We start from the raw sequence: 14692 nt of genomic DNA, 5'->3' as shown, positions 1-14692 counted from the left end.
AAAAGGTTGAAGAAGCCTACAGGACTGTCAACATGGTTTAATATCGATGTAAATAGGCTTTAGTCAAATGGACATCAAAAATGGAAAGCAGACTCAAATGACGAAAGAGGCAGGAGCATAAGTACCAGCAAGTTAGATGTAAAATAGTAGCAAGAAAGAATTTGAGAAGAAATATGCCAGAGGCAAAAAATAATAATAAAATGTTTTCCAAGTACATTCAAAGTGAAAAGCCACTGAGAGAGTCAGCTGGGCTACTAGATGACTGAAGGTTAAAAGGATTTTACAGGGAGGACATTGAAATAGTAGAAAAAGTGATCTAATTCTTTTCCTTAATCTTTACTGAGGAAGATGCTGAGAACATATCCACACCGTAAATATTCTTTGATGATGATTCTGAGCAACTAAAACAAATCTATGTGATAATGGAAGATGTAATAGACCAAATGTCAAAAGAGTAACAAATCACCAGGACTTGATGGTATCCATGCTAGAGTGTTAAAATAACTCAAACATGAAATTGCAAAGCTATTACTAGATGATGCAACATATCATTTAGTATGAAAAGTTTTTATTATTATTTTACAATCGAGTACCAAACAATATGGGCAACAAGGGCTTGTTTCTGAGCCCCCGTCACCAACAAGCTGAATAAGACAGCATTACAGTCAAACCCCAAAATTCCCTCCCCCTCCCAATCCCTCCCCCAGAACTAGACTAAACACTCACGTTGTGTGGAAATAAAAATATACTACTAGGGGACACACAAACAAAGTCACAGTAGAATTGTCCAAAGTAGTGTCCCAAATCAGTCATTTAAAATTAAGCTCCTAGAACGGTGCGGTAAGGCTTGTAAATAATCCTCCCAAACATCCAGGAATCTACGACGCCTCTTAGGAGTCGTGCGAGAACCAAGGTCCTCCAGGCGGAGTAATTGATGTAAATGATTCCTCCAGGACCAAAAGGATGGGGGCTCAGTACTTCTCCAGTGCTGTAGGATCACTTTTTTCCCCACCAGACATGCCTTCAGAATGAATATCCCAGTTCCTCGTCTCCGCACTGGCAATTTAGGCAAACATCCAAAAAGAAACGTCATAGGTGTGACAGCCAAGGTAACATCCAACAAGGTCATGAGATAGCGAGCTAGTCGCCCCCAGTACTGTCGAATTGGCGGGCACTCCCAAAAGGAATGGGACATCGTGTCCACAGCCCGGTGACATCTCCCACAAACATTAGAGGTTACAAGTTTTGAACGATAAGCCACTTGGACAGCCCTCCAGAGAAACTTATACTGCATCTCTCTAAGATACATACATTCAGTAATAACAGAGATTCGGCGGAAACACATTCGGAGAATTGACACTGAAAGGACAAATAACCCATCACTGTTCCAACGATCGACTAAAAGCTGGCACGGGTCACGCTCAGTGGACCGAACCAGAAGCTTATAATAGTGGGACAGGGAGGGAGTACCATCCTTCTCTAATAATAAATGGGCCACCAATGAACGAAAAGCTCCAAGACCCAGTGTTTCAGTGGGCAGGGACCTCAGGTAGTGTTGTACTTGGCGGTAAGGAAGAACCTGGCGGGATTCGACCCGATACATGGATTGGAGTTCGGGAAAGGACAACAACGCCCCATCACTATTAAACAGATGACCCAAATGGGTTATCCCCTTTCGCCGCCAATGGAGGAACCCCGCTGATTGAGAGCCTGGGATGAAATCCCCATTGCCCTGTAGGGGCAACAGAAAGGCATGTAACCGGGGGATTTTTAAGAGCTTAGTCATCGCCTGCCAAGTCCGCCGTAGTGGCGAAATAGATGGGGATTCTACCAAGCACGTGGGGAGGGACCGGGCAGCAATCTGCAGTACATAATTTAAATCATAAGGGGCCACTAAGGCTTTTTCGACATGGATCTGAGTAAACGAGGATGTGTCCAGGATCCAGTCTCTAATGATTCGGAGGTTGCTCGCCATATTATATAGCCCAATATCGGGGACACCCAATCCCCCCAGTCCCCAACGAGCCCGCAAAGCATGGAGCGGTATGCGAGGTTTACCCCCCCTCCAGAAAAAGACCCGTAGCTCTCGGTCCAACACCAATAGGGTCCTGCGTGTAAGAGAGACCGGGAAGGTGGCAAGAACATAGAACCACTTGGGTAGGAGCACCATCTTGAACAAATTAATACAGCCAAGCAGCGAGAGAGGAAGGCCCTTCCAGGCCCGTAACTTCTCCAACGTATAATTGAACACCGGATTTACATTGGTTGTGTACAAGTCCTTAAGGGAAGGAGAGATATAAATGCCTAGATATCTGATCGGCCCAGTCGCCCACTGCAATGGGAAATCTCCCGCCCATGTCCTCTGCAATGTGTCTGGGTAGGGCAACGCCATAGACTTCTCAGTATTTAACCGCAGCCCCGCAAATCCACCAAAGGCCTCAATCACACCTAGCAAGACAGGCAAGGAGCGTTCAGGAGAGGTTAGAAACACTGCCATGTCATCCGCAAATGCGGCATACTTAAATATTTCTGTGGTCATCAATATCCCTCGAATGGCCGGGGTCTGTTGTATGGCTAATAAAAGAGGCTCTAATTGCAGCAAGAACAACAGTGGCGAAAGAGGGCAACCCTGACGTGTACCCCTAGCCACTGGGAAAGCCGGGGACTGGGAGCCATTACCTATGATTAATGCCTGGGGTTCATGATAAAGCAATCGTATAGTATCAAGAAAGAGTCCCGTAAAGCCCAAAGTTTGTAAGACATAAAAGAGATACCCCATTCCACTCTATCGAATGCTTTTTCAGCGTCAAAACTGACCAATAAGTAAGGGGTGGCCATCTGTTGACTCATAGCCATTGCCGCCAATAACTTCCGGACATTAGTGACAGCAAAACGCCGGCGAACAAACCCCACCTGTCCCGGTGCAATCAAGAAGGGCAGCACTCGCGCCAGTCTGTCAGCCATAATTTTGGCCAATAACTTTTGGTCAGCATTCAACAACGAGATCGGCCGATAGGCAGCCAAGGAGTGAGGGTCCTTGCCAGGCTTCGGAATCAGGGTAATGTGAGCCAAATTGGTATGTGACGGGTATTCCCCAGTTTGAATCAGCGCCGTGAAGGCACATGTCAGCGCTGGGCCCACTTGGTCAACAAGACTTTTATAAAATTCGGATGTAAAGCCATCAGGGCCTGGAGCTTTAAATCGTTTTGCCTGACAAATGGCCCCCTTCACCTCCTCTACTTCCAGGGGTCTATTTAACCAAGTCCCTTGGTCAGCAGTTAACCTGGGCAGGCGTATATCCGCCAAGAACTGCCGACAAGCCTCCAAATTCCACCCCTCAGAAGCATATAGCGTTTGGTAGTATTGTCGAAAGTGGGCTAAAATAGTTGCTGTATCAGTTACCAGGTGTCCGGCCTGAGTCTTAACCGCCGCTATATGACGGGCTCTGCGAGCAGTTTGAATTAAGTTGGCCATTAGCTTCCCGGACTTGTTACCATACTTATAAAGTTGAAATTTATAATAGAATAGACTTTTTTTTGCCCTTTGATGCAACAAAGTGTTTATTGCCCCTTGTAAAGCAAGGTAAGCCGCCCTGGCAGGACCGTCGGGCCTCTGGGAGAGTCTAGCCTTGGCTCGTTTTAATTGGGAGCCCAAGAGCAGTATTCGCTTATCTATAGTCTTCCGGCGATGGGCTGTATAAGTAATAATATCGCCTCGAAGCACTGCCTTAGCAGTATACCAAAAGAGTACCGGGTCATGGGCATGAGAAGCATTTAAACGGGCATAGTCCTCCCATTTAGCCAGTAGGAAAGTTTTGAAGTGCGGGTCATCAGCCAAATAGTAGGGGTAGCGCCATACACGAGAAGTCACCAGCTGAACCCGCAACTGAATGTCAATCCAGGTGGGGGCGTGGTCCGATATCAAAATTTCCCCAATACTGGCATCAGTCACATTGGAGAACAATCTACCACCCACTAATATATAGTCCAGGCGCGACCAAGTTGCATGGGCCCGAGAGAGATGCGTAAAATCCCTCTCCAGTGGATGCAGAGTGCGCCAGACATCCAAAAGATGTAGGGAAGCCTCCAGGTGTGTGAAACTTTTACTATGCCGTATGTCTTGTGGGGTACCCTGAGATTTATCCATAAGCGGGTCTCGAACCACATTAAAATCTCCACCCATAAGGAAGCAAAAGACATTGTATGGTTCTATAAAAAGCTGGGGTATAATTGGAGGGCGCATATATATTACAAAGCACAAGGGTATAATTATAAACTTTTATCACTAGCAGAATGTATCTCCCTTGGGGGTCCTTGTGCTGAGTGAGCAATTGAAAGGGTAACTGTTTATTGAACAAGATGGCCACCCCAGCTGACTTAGAGGAAGCAGACGCATAATAGACATCACCTACCCAGCCTTGACGTAATTTATCGTGTTCTAAATCGGTCAAATGTGTTTCCTGCAAAAACGCTATGTCTACTTGTTTCTTTTTCAGAAAATTCAGGATTTTGGTCCTTTTGATAGGGGAGTTAATACCACACACATTCCAGGAGACTATACGAGTGCCTGTATTAGACGCAAAGTTATGAGAAGCATAAAATGAAAGGATGGCCAGAAATCATACCCCCAGGTACCTCCCCAGCCCAGGCACCCAGAGTAACAGATTGACATATTTAACCACAAGGTCCGCACAACAGAAGCAGAAGCAGCTGAAAAACAAGTAAACTCCCCTCCCCACCCCTCCCCCCTCCCGTCCCCACCCCTGCCATATGGCTTCCCCTCACAATTCCCCCGTCCCCTCTGTAACATTAACCTGGAGGTCACTACCATGCCTACAGCCCCCCTCCCCCCCCTTATTTCCAGCCCCATCCACTGGTTACTGACCGAGCCGACTAAACAGTTACAGGCCAGTCAATGAATCAGCTACTGTGAAACAAGCAATGGTGGCCAGAACAGGAATATATCTGACAATAGAGACAATGTCCCTCCGGGCATGAGCCCAGGATAACCAAGAAAATTCTGCAATGTCCTGAAACATAGTGCATGGCACAAACAGGATAACAGGAATACGTTCACAACAGAACGGATACTGGGAATGAACAACCCAAGCATTCAAAACTAATAACTTCGGAAGTCTTCAGGCTAGGCCTTCCAGCCTGGTAACGGAGAGAAAAAAAAGAACAAATAAAGAAAAATGGGTTGTCAGCCGATAGAGGATGAAGACCCCGCGGTAGAAAGCTGGGCATTACAAAAAAGTTGCGCTTCACGCACATCCGTAAACCACCGGACTCCTTCGCTTGTTGAAATCCGCAGGTGGGCCGGGTAAACCAATGTGGCCTTCACCCCCCCTTGAATTAATTTAGTGCAGATCGGTGCCATGAGTCTGCGCTTCGCCGAGAGTTCCGCAGAGAAATCCTGGAAGACTAAGATTTTTTGATTCCCATAGTGCAGAGCCCTGCCAGTTCTCAGTGCCTGTAGAATCTCAGCTTTATGCGCAAAATTGAAAATTTTTATAATGACCACCCTGGGTCGTGCATCAGAGGCTTTTTTCACCCCCAGGCGGTGGGCACGTTCTATACGGAGGGGCCCATGCGTCTTAGATAGGCCCAGCTCCTTTGTTAACCAGCCCTCCAAAAACTCCGGGAGTCCCCGTTCCTCCAACCTCTCCGGCAGGCCCAGTAAGCGTAGGTTGGAGCGCTGCGATCTATTTTCTAGGTCCTCGAGGCGATCGGAGTGTTTTTGCAGTAAAGTTTTCATAGCCGCGATCTCAGTGCTGTGCGTCTGGCCGCCATCTTGGAGGTCAGACACCCGCCGTTCCAGCTCTCCAAAACGGCTCTCATACCCAGCAAATGCCTCCGTAAGATCAGTAAGCTTACTTGAGATAGTTTTCAGCTCCGGGCCAAGCAATTCAGATATCGCCGTCTTAATTTCAGTGATCGCCGCCATGGTAGTCGCCTCCGGGGACTCGGGCGCCATTTCCAAGGTCACTTCCGGGTTTCGGGGCTTCTCCTTTTCTTTGTCTTTTTTTGTCGTGCGCGTCGTCATGATCAAGCACAAAAGAGTCCTGGTGGTTTATAAAGTCAGTTCGACACGGACCTGAAGAAAAGAACCGGGTTTAACGCCGTGGATGGGGCCGGATTCGTAGGGCTAGGTGCTGCGCGGGGATTTCACTACCGTCCCCGACAGAGCATCACGTGACCTCTCGCAACATATCATTTAAAGCAGACACAATACTTGAAGAAGAGGATGACCAATGTAATGCTGATTTTTAATAAAGGTTCCAGGGGTGATCCAGTAAACTATAGACAGGTGAGCCAGATTGGAGGTCATGTACATAAACCACAGATTAACATTATGTGATCCCAAAGATATCTCTGGATGTCAGACATCTTTTCCCTGAAGGGTTTGTCATAGCTCAGCCATGCAAAACTTTATTTCCTGTGTATATTGAGTATCGAGATATGACAACAATATGTGTGTCTGTAAGGGATTCACCTTACCAACTATGGTCACAAACCTGGTAAAAGAATATATATTCCTTCTTTCAGGCCTCTCACCTCTTCTGTCCTTTAAGCAGAGAGAAGATATCCTTGCATTGCTGTTGCTCAATGTGATGCAGCAAGTGTGAAATATCCTTCAAATTAATCATAGATGTCACCTACCTCAATTTCACTCCCATGGCTAATGGGGACCCCAAACGATAGTCGCTGAGTACCATATCAATCAGTTATACAATAGCTTGATATCTAATGATTTGGGCTGTCTTCAGCAACAGACTATTGTATCAAATGATATGTTGGCAGTGGAGAAGTCAGCCATTGTCCCATTTATTTTCTGTCAATGCTGAAAACTAGCTTCTATGATGAAGGCAAGGTCCCCAGTTTGTTCACAGCAGTTATGGCCAGTTCAAAATTCAGCTTGCTCAGACTTGAAAGGCAATTTGGCTGTCAATAATGGAGGAAAGTCATGCAAGCAAGGCTTGTTCTAATAACTTGGAGGTGGGGACAAGAGATATTTGCCTAATAGAATGGCAAGTCAGACCCTTCAGGTTTCAGGATGGCAAAGACTTTGGCTTACATAGAAACATAGAAATGATGGCAGAAGAAGACCAAGTGGCCCATCCAGTCTGCCCAGCAAGCTTTCACACTTATTTTTCTCATACTTATCTGTTACTCTGATCACTGAGGTCAGGGCCCTTATTGGTAACTTTTTGGTGCTAATTTACTTCCACCCCTGCCTTTGTTGTAGAAAGCAGTGCTGGAGCTGCATCAAAGTGAAGAAACAAGCCTAATTGTTTAGGGGTAGTAACCACCACAATAAGCAAGCTACTCCCACACTTATTTGTTTACCTAGCCTGTGCAATTTAGTCCTTGTTGGTTGTTGTCTGAATATAAATCTTTCTTCATTCCCCCCCTGCCATTGAAGCAGTGAGCTGCGCTGTATATGTATTCAAAGTGAAGTATCAGGCTTGATTGGTTCAGGGTAGTAATCGCCGCAAAAAGCAAGCTACTCCCACGCTTATTTGTTTACCCAGCCTGTGCAATTTAGTCCTTGTTGGTTGTTGTCTGAATATAAATCTTTCTTCATTCCCCCCCTGCCATTGAAGCAGTGAGCTGCGCTGTATATGTATTCAAAGTGAAGTATCAGGCTTGATTGGTTCAGGGTAGTAATCGCCGCAAAAAGCAAGCTACTCCCACGCTTATTTGTTTACCCAGCCTGTGCAATTTAGTCCTTGTTGGTTGTTGTCTGAATATAAATCTTTCTTCATTCCCCCCCTGCCATTGAAGCAGTGAGCTGCGCTGTATATGTATTCAAAGTGAAGTATCAGGCTTGATTGGTTCAGGGTAGTAATCGCCGCAAAAAGCAAGCTACTCCCACGCTTATTTGTTTACCCAGCCTGTGCAATTTAGTCCTTGTTGGTTGTTGTCTGAATATAAATTATCTTTTCTTCATTCCCCCTGCCGTTGAAACAGTGAGCTGTGCTGTATATGTATTCAAAGTGAAGTATCAGGCTTGATTGGTTCAGGGTAGTAACCGCCATAACAAGCAAACTACTCCCATGCTTATTTGTTTACCTAGCCTGTGCAATTTAGTCCTTGTTGGTCGTTGTCTGAATATAAATCATCTTTTCTTCATTCCCCCCTTGCCATTGAAGCAGAGAGCTGCTTGGATATGCATTGAAAGTGAAGTAGCAGGCTACTTTGGTTTGGGGTAGTAACCGCCGCAACAAGCAATCTACTCCCATGCTTCTTTGTGAATGCAAATCCTTTTTCCCACATTTCCTCTTGCCGTTGAAGCATAGACCAATGTTGGAGTCACATTAACTGTGTGTATGTTTATTGAATAAGGTTATTAATCATCAGGTAGTAGCCGTCATTCCCGCAAGCCACCCCCATGCCTCTACTCTTCATTCACATCCTCAAGACTTTATGGATCGACAGTGTTTATCCCATGCCCCTTTGAAATCTTTCACAGTTCTGGTCCTCACCACTTCCTCCGGAAGGGCGTTCCAGGCATCCACAACCCTCATCTTGAAGAAATACTTCCTGACATTGGTTCTGAGTCTTCCTCCCTGGAGTCTTCCTCCCTGGAATTGTGACCCCTGGCTTGCTCCTGTACTTCCAGAATTTTATCTGTCTTGATTATGACAGTGACCATTGTGATTCATGTAGTTCCACGTTTTGTAGAATTATATTTTATTCTCAAAAAAGGTTTTATCAGATAATCTTGAGAGTATGCAATATAATCTAAAATTCTTTGAAACTACAAACTTTAGTTAAGAAATGATTGTTTATGTATCTTCACAAAAAGGAAGCTCTTCTTGCAAGAAGACAAATTTAGTTAAATAAAAATTCCTTGACTACTTAAATAATTGGCTCACATGCATACTAGACTGCAATATTAGAGATAAATTGCAGTGCACTGTTGAAAATTTTCTTTCTGGTTCCATGCTGAAAGAAATTTCACCTATTCTGTGAACATGATTCATTATTTGTTTTCCAAGAGTAAGCCATTTAGTTGTATTTATATTGCAGTACACAGAATAAATATATCTGTGTAAGTTCCAATTGCAAATCCAGTTTGATTGGAAAGAATTTTTTTAGCCCTAAATACTGTATAATACATTCTTAAAAATAAGATGTAGTTGGTAAAAAGAGTTATCTTTTATATATTACATACTACAAAATTATGATCATTGACCATTTTTGTTGCACACTATGACCTAGATTTATCATTTTGCTATAAATTTCACATGAATAGTGCTCATGATAAAAAAAAAAAAGAGGTGTGGTTAGGGCAATTTTGGAGATAGTGCAATGCTTTAACACACATCACAGGCTGAGAGCTGCCAAGACAGGCATTTCCATATATTGGGCTGCTCCTGGAGAGAGAGCACCAGCACCTCTTTATAAGGCTCTCATATAAGTAAACTATTTATTCCATTCTAGGAGGGGCAACTAGTAATTCGGGGTGAGATTTTGGTGGTGGCCTAGGTTTTCGGGGGCAGTTTACTATGCACAGTCAGAGGTACGAACAGCACAGTACACATCAGTGAAGAATTGATGTAATTTGGAGAAAGATACACAAAGATGAGATTTGTACAATGTATTCTGTACCTAGTTTGATGCACTCTTCACTGATGTGTGCTCTACCTAGTTTGATGCAGTCTTCACTGACGTGTACTGTGCTGTTCATACCTGACTGTGCATGTAAAATTGCCCCTCAAAACCTCAGTGACTAATTGCTCCTCCTATCGTGGTATAAAAAGTTGACTAATATGTGTACCTCACCAGAGGTGCTATCTCTCTCTAACCCTCTCTCCACTCCACTCCACTCCACTCCACTCTCCTTCTCCCCTCTCCCCTCTCCTCCCCAAAACAGGATTTGCAATTTTTTTTAGCACAAATCCCGTTTCGGGCATATCGCATAGCATAACGCCAGGAAAAAAGGAGTAGTTATTTCTGGTGTTAAAACGTGCAATAACATTCATTTCGCTATCACACGCAACGTTAAACACCCTTCATTTTCATAAACTCTGCCCAATCTCCTCCCTTTTGACTTCAATTTTAGAATTTGCATTAGTATCTCGCAATGCGTTATCGCATGCGTTATGGTATTATCGCGGGTGTTAGGGCGCTAATGCCAGTGATAAGGCTGTTATGCAATTTGATGAATGACTCTGTATGATGGCAATGTACAATACTGACCCAGATTATGTTGTATGACAGAGTCTATTACAGAGCATACATGATGTCTGAATTAATGTAGACCAGGGGTGGCCAACTCCATTCCTGGAGAGCCACAAACAGGCCAGGTTTTCAGGATATCCACCATGAATATGCAAGAGATAGATTTGCATGCATTGCCTCCATTGTATGCAAACTATCTCATCCATATTCATGGTGGATCTCCTGAAATCCTGGCCTGTTTGTGGCTCTCCAGGACTGGAGTTGGCCATCCCTGATCAGGATGCTTCTGGATTGGCAGTATAATCTTGTTTTTTTAATGGCAGTTAACATAATTTGCAGAAAAAAAACATTCATGGATAACTAAAATGTGTGCTGCATTTATTGGTAGTTTTTAGAATGGGGTTTTCAATGTAATTCTAAAAGATGTGCCATTGTAAATTCTGTCACTTTCCTCATATGGGCCTGGAATAATGTATATTAGGGATGTGAATCGTTTTTCAACGATTAAAATTATTGTCCGATAATGTTTATATCGTCTTAAATCGTTATAGAACACGATACAATAGAAATTCTAACGATTTATCGTTAAAAATCGTTAAATCGTGTTAGTGCGCACTAACTCCCCGTTAGTGCACACTAACTCGATTTAGTGCGCACTAACTGAAAATGATACAAATAAACACTTTCCAGGTCACTGAAGGTCAGTTAGGAATGAATATGTGTTCCTATTGGCTGGCTGCCCTCTTATCTATTGATGTTACCAAGGTTACCACTGAGGTGATGGTTGGGGGGATGGGAAATGGAACTGGAAACTAACGAACACCAACAGAAAATGAAACAAAGTGTTCACACTTCCCAGGTCAGTAAAGGTCACTTAGGAATGAATATGTATGTATGTATTCCTATTGGCTGGCTGTGCTCTTATCTATTGATGTTACCAATATGGTTGGGGGGATGTGAAATGGAAACAGTTGGAAGCTTGACAAAAAAAGTAATGTAATGATCAGCACTCACGTGACTAGAACTTGTTTGTTTATTATTTTTGTTAGCAGGCACCTGAAATGCTAGTGCATGTTGAATTTGCCAATCACTGTGCATTTTAGAAAGGTGGTCCTGGCTGGAACTGTACACAGTTCAAATATATGTAATTGATTGTTGGTAAGTGTATTTTTTAAGTAGCCACACTGGCACCAGTATGTTTACTTTTCCTCCTACTTAACTCACTAGCTCAGCTTTGTAAGAAGGGCTTCTCTGCTTGTGTGTTGTTTTTGTTTGGTGTGAGGAGAGCAGAAACATCAGATCTTTATTCAATCTACTACAGTCATCTCTTACAGTGCCCTATCCCTATTAATACCAGGAGTGTTGTGATCTTCCTGCACACAGTGCCCTAACCCTGATACCAGTCTGAGACAGCTCCCTCCCTGCATTACTAGTGAGAGGCTGGCTTCACAGACAGGGGGGAGCTGCCTGACCCTCACTCCTGACTTCCCCCATGTCCCAGCTAGTGAATGGTGTGTGGGTGAGGGGGGGGGGGAGGATGGTGAAGTCTGAGACAGCTCCCTCCCTGCATTACTAGTGAGAGGCTGGCTTCACAGACAGGGGGGAGCTGCCTGACCCTCACTCCTGACTTCCCCCATGTCCCAGCTAGTGAATGGTGTGTGGGTGAGGGGGGGGGGGAGGATGGTGAAGTCTGAGACAGCTCCCTCCCTGCATTACTAGTGAGAGGCTGGCTTCACAGACAGGGGGGAGCTGCCTGACCCTCACTCCTGACTTCCCCCAAGTCCCAGCTAGTGAATGGTGTGTGGGTGAGGGGGAGGGGGGGGTGGATGGTGAAGTCTGAGACAGCTCCCTCCCTGCATTACTAGTGAGAGGCTGGCTTCACAGACAGGGGGGAGCTGCCTGACCCTCACTCCTGACTTCCCCCATGTCCCAGCTAGTGAATGGTGTGTGGGTGAGGGGAGGGGGGGTGGATGGTGAAGTCTGAGACAGCTCCCTCCCTGCATTACTAGTGAGAGGCTGGCTTCACAGACAGGGGGGAGCTGCCTGACCCTCACTCCTGACTTCCCCCATGTCCCAGCTAGTGAATGGTGTGTGGGTGAGGGGGGGGGGGGGGGGGATGGTGAAGTCTGAGACAGCTCCCTCCCTGCATTACTAGTGAGAGGCTGGCTTCACAGACAGGGGGGAGCTGCCTGACCCTCACTCCTGACTTCCTCCATGTCCCAGCTAGTGAATGGTGTGTGGGTGAGGGGGAGGGGGGGTGGATGGTGAAGTCTGAGACAGCTCCCTCCCTGCATTACTAGTGAGAGGCTGGCTTCACAGACAGGGGGGAGCTGCCTGACCCTCACTCCTGACTTCCCCCATGTCCCAGCTAGTGAATGGTGTGTGGGTGAGGGGGGGGAGGATGGTGAAGTCTGAGACAGCTCCCTCCCTGCATTACTAGTGAGAGGCTGGCTTCACAGACAGGGGGGAGCTGCCTGACCCTCACTCCTGACTTCCCCCATGTCCCAGCTAGTGAATGGTGTGTGGGTGAGGGGGGGGGAGGATGGTGAAGTCTGAGACAGCTCCCTCCCTGCATTACTAGTGAGAGGCTGGCTTCACAGACAGGGGGGAGCTGCCTGACCCTCACTCCTGACTTCCCCCATGTCCCAGCTAGTGAATGGTGTGTGGGTGAGGGGGGGGGGAGGATGGTGAAGTCTGAGACAGCTCCCTCCCTGCATTACTAGTGAGAGGCTGGCTTCACAGACAGGGGGGAGCTGCCTGACCCTCACTCCTGACTTCCCCCATGTCCCAGCTAGTGAATGGTGTGTGGGTGAGGGGGGGGGGGGGGTGGATGGTGAAGTCTGAGACAGCTCCCTCCCTGCATTACTAGTGAGAGGCTGGCTTCACAGACAGGGGGGAGCTGCCTGACCCTCACTCCTGACTTCCCCCATGTCCCAGCTAGTGAATGGTGTGTGGGTGAGGGGGGGGGGGAGGATGGTGAAGTCTGAGACAGCTCCCTCCCTGCATTACTAGTGAGAGGCTGGCTTCACAGACAGGGGGGAGCTGCCTGACCCTCACTCCTGACTTCCCCCATGTCCCAGCTAGTGAATGGTGTGTGGGTGAGGGGGGGGGAGGATGGTGAAGTCTGAGACAGCTCCCTCCCTGCATTACTAGTGAGAGGCTGGCTTCACAGACAGGGGGGAGCTGCCTGACCCTCACTCCTGACTTCCCCCATGTCCCAGCTAGTGAATGGTGTGTGGGTGAGGGGGGGGGGAGGATGGTGAAGTCTGAGACAGCTCCCTCCCTGCATTACTAGTGAGAGGCTGGCTTCGCATACAGGGGGGAGCTGCCTGACCCTCACTCCTGACTTCCCCCATGTCCCAGCTAGTGAATGGTGTGTGGGTGAGGGGGGGGGGGGGAGGATGGTGAAGTCTGAGACAGCTCCCTCCCTGCATTACTAGTGAGAGGCTGGCTTCACAGACAGGGGGGAGCTGCCTGACCCTCACTCCTCTGGGGTATTGTGATCTTCCTGCACACAGTGCCCTATCCCTGATACCAGGGGTGTTGTGATCTTCCTGCATGCAGTGCCCTATCCCTATTAATAACAGGAGTGTTGTGATCTTCCTGCACACAGTGCCCTAACCCTGATACCAGTCTGAGACAGCTCCCTCCCTGCATTACTAGTGAGAGGCTGGCTTCACAGACAGGGGGGAGCTGCCTGACCCTCACTCCTGACTTCCCCCATGTCCCAGCTAGTGAATGGTGTGTGGGTGAGGGGGGGGGGGGGAGGATGGTGAAGTCTGAGACAGCTCCCTCCCTGCATTACTAGTGAGAGGCTGGCTTCACAGACAGGGGGGAGCTGCCTGACCCTCACTCCTGACTTCCCCCAGGTCCCAGCTAGTGAATGGTGTGTGGGTGAGGGGGGGGGGGGAGGATGGTGAAGTCTGAGACAGCTCCCTCCCTGCATTACTAGTGAGAGGCTGGCTTCACAGACAGGGGGGAGCTGCCTGACCCTCACTCCTGACTTTCCCCATGTCCCAGCTAGTGAATGGTGTGTGGGTGAGGGGGAGGGGGGGGTGGATGGTGAAGTCTGAGACAGCTCCCTCCCTGCATTACTAGTGAGAGGCTGGCTTCACAGACAGGGGGGAGCTGCCTGACCCTCACTCCTGACTTCCCCCATGTCCCAGCTAGTGAATGGTGTGTGGGTGAGGGGGGGGGGGTGGATGGTGAAGTCTGAGACAGCTCCCTCCCTGCATTACTAGTGAGAGGCTGGCTTCACAGACAGGGGGGAGCTGCCTGACCCTCACTCCTGACTTCCCCCATGTCCCAGCTAGTGAATGGTGTGTGGGTGAGGGGGGGGGGGGAGGATGGTGAAGTCTGAGACAGCTCCCTCCCTGCATTACTAGTGAGAGGCTGGCTTCACAGACAGGGGGGAGCTGCCTAACCCTCACTCCTGACTTCCCCCATGTCCCAGCTAGTGAATGGTGTGTGGGTGAGGGGGAGGGGGGGTGGATGGTGAAGTC

The sequence above is a fragment of the Rhinatrema bivittatum genome, chromosome 9 (assembly GCF_901001135.1).
Source record: "Rhinatrema bivittatum chromosome 9, aRhiBiv1.1, whole genome shotgun sequence".
In the NCBI taxonomy this organism is placed as follows: domain Eukaryota; kingdom Metazoa; phylum Chordata; class Amphibia; order Gymnophiona; family Rhinatrematidae; genus Rhinatrema; species Rhinatrema bivittatum.
This window is presented reverse-complemented; position numbering follows the sequence as displayed.